The 2,566-nt window shown below is 36.5% G+C and overlaps 1 protein-coding gene across 1 annotated transcript in view; it reads right to left on the bottom strand.

Moving 5' to 3' along the window:
- LOC145271317 (uncharacterized) overlaps positions 1–2,187 on the bottom strand; it is a 39,560-nt gene extending 37,373 nt beyond the window's left edge. Inside the window, exon 1 of the mRNA XM_080126862.1 lies at positions 2,128–2,187. The gene's annotated coding sequence lies outside the window, so the exon portion shown is untranslated. The remainder of the gene's footprint in view (positions 1–2,127) is intronic.
- Between the last annotated feature and the right edge of the window lie 379 nt (positions 2,188–2,566).

Here is a 2,566-nt window from a genome sequence, read left to right as displayed (position 1 = left end):
ATTTTTCAGATGAGCGTTATATATATTAATTCATTATTATTTCGGATTATTATTCTCATCTTTATTAGTTTGTTGTTTTTCACATTTCGGCCAACTATTCCTCTGGCCTTCGTCAGTTGATAGAGACGTTGAATCTCTACGGTTCCAGATGGACATTGTCTGAAGATAGCGGTTTCAATCCTAACCAAAGCGCGCCAGAGGCTTACTTGGCCAAAATGTGGTGAGACGACAACAACTATGGAAGGCAGTGATTGCTGAGAATGCAGTTAAGAGATTCGAAGTTCCTATCCGTCGCGGTTACCACCTGATGAAGGCCAGAGGAAAAGTTGGCCGAAATGTTGTGAAAAAACAACAACCAATAAAGACGAAAACAACAACTAATAAAATCATAACTTTCGTTAAGGTATTTTTTGTTTAAACAAAATAATACATTTCCACTAAGATTCAAATAAAAATAATTAGTTCAATATATTCCGTGATCATTATTTGATAAATACTGAAAATTTCATTAAAATTGGTTTATTTCCTGATTTTTGGTGAGTTTTTAAGTAAAGGGAGGGGTTAAAATGTTTATACATTTTGAGCATCGGCATTCATTTTTGCACGTACCTACTAACAGTATGATTTTTTAGTTTTAACTAATTTGGTACTAGTGCACTTATTGATCTGTGCTGAAATAATAACATTATTTAGAAAACCATTCTTAACATGGAGAGGGTGTTTTATACCTTTTCTGTACTTTAACCTTACAATTTAATAAAAACAGATATCATAAAACTTCAATTATTTAAAAAAAATGGCGTGGATCAACAAGTGCACTGTAATACAAACCCCTTTTATTTTTTTTTTCTTTTGGAAATAAACTTTGGAATTTTGAATTCATAAGAGTAGTGGTTGATGGGCAGAAATCAGAGGCCCACAGTATTAATGCTGGAGTCCCTCAGGGGTCCATCCTGGGCCCAACTCTCTTCCTGATCCAAAACACATACTTAAATCATCTGTTGACATCTATGCTGATGACACGACCATCTATGGCAACACATCAAAGGCCGTAAATGACAAAGTTCTCTCTAATTCTCTCTCCTCTGATCTTGAGCACGTGGTACAATGGGGGAAGAGGTGGCTGGTCACTTTTAATGCATCCCAAACCAAGCATCAACGCTCTGATCCCCATCTGGCATCAATTGAAATGGATGGCTCTTGTCTTGGGGAGGCTCCATGTTTTGACAAGCTTTTGGGTTTGACCTTTACTCTTGATCTGAAATGGAACACATACATCAAATCTGTTGCTAGGGACGCTGGGATAATATTGAGATCCTTCTACCGCTCCAGAAGATATCTCACTACTAATGCAATTCTCTATCTGTATAAAAGCCAAGTACGTCCAAGGATGGAGTACTGCTGCCACATCTGGGCAAGAGCTGCTAAAAACAGCCTATCCTGCCTTGACAGAGTACAAAATAGACTTCGTGGTTTAGTGGGGGATGCCTTTTTCTCTTCCCTGCAACCTCTCTCCCACAGAAGAGATGTTGCGAGCCTATCTTTATTTTATCGTTATTTCCATGGCAGGTGATCGTCTGAGCTCCAATCCCTCGTCCCCCCCCCTCGCCAATCTTTCACGAGAAACACTCGTCTGGCTGAAACTACTGTCAATAATTTTTCCTGCTCTTTATCTGTGCCTAAATCCAAACATAGATTCCATGAGAGCTTCTTTCTTAGAACTGCACGCCAGTGGAACTCTCTGCCGTTTGCCTGTTTCCCACCTGACTACAACTTGGATGTCTTCAAATCCAACATAAACAAACTCCTGACAAACCGCCCCCTTAAGTAAGACACTCTATCAAAACCCCCAATACTAATGATTACTACAATACTATCTCATTGATTACACAATAACCCTTATCCCTGAGTGGCCTTCAGGCCTTGATAAGTGGTGACCCCCCCCCCACATGTAAAAAAAAATTTTTTTGAAACATGGATCAACACGTGCACTTGGGAATTAACTTTAGAATTTTGAGGTTCTTTCAAATACAATGAAAAACAAAAACAAAAAGAAACTTGCAAAATGAAAAACAAAAACAAAAAGAAAACCAGTTTTCAAAACTATATCGCAATTAATGCACATACCTGCCATATATTTGTTTTTTGTACCTCTGTGGATTGTAAAACAAACCCGATAATACTGTTAAAAAAAAAAAAAGAAAAAGGGTATTTAGCAGAGAAGTCAACAAACGACTACAACGAAAAAAATATACATAGATACAAGAAATAAATGAGTTAAAAATACAAAAAATTACAAAATACTGTTACCGTGACCTCACAGTATCTTTGGGAAAATGAGTTAAAAATAAAAAAATATACAAATTACTGTAAGAAACTCGCTCAATATATGTTACCATGACATGTTTCGGTATATATCTTTAAATTTTAAACTCATTTTCCCAAACATACTGTGTTCAGCCGAGAGTTCAGTGCCATTTTTAATTTTCTAATACATCGGTAAACACTGTATGTTTTTCAAGCTGAATAAACATGTTACATTGAATAAAAACACTAAAAACATATC

Source organism: Euprymna scolopes, chromosome 46 (assembly GCF_053919585.1).
Source record: "Euprymna scolopes isolate OS-2025 chromosome 46, ASM5391958v1, whole genome shotgun sequence".
Taxonomy (NCBI): Eukaryota; Metazoa; Mollusca; class Cephalopoda; order Sepiida; family Sepiolidae; genus Euprymna; species Euprymna scolopes.
This window is presented reverse-complemented; position numbering and strand designations above follow the sequence as displayed.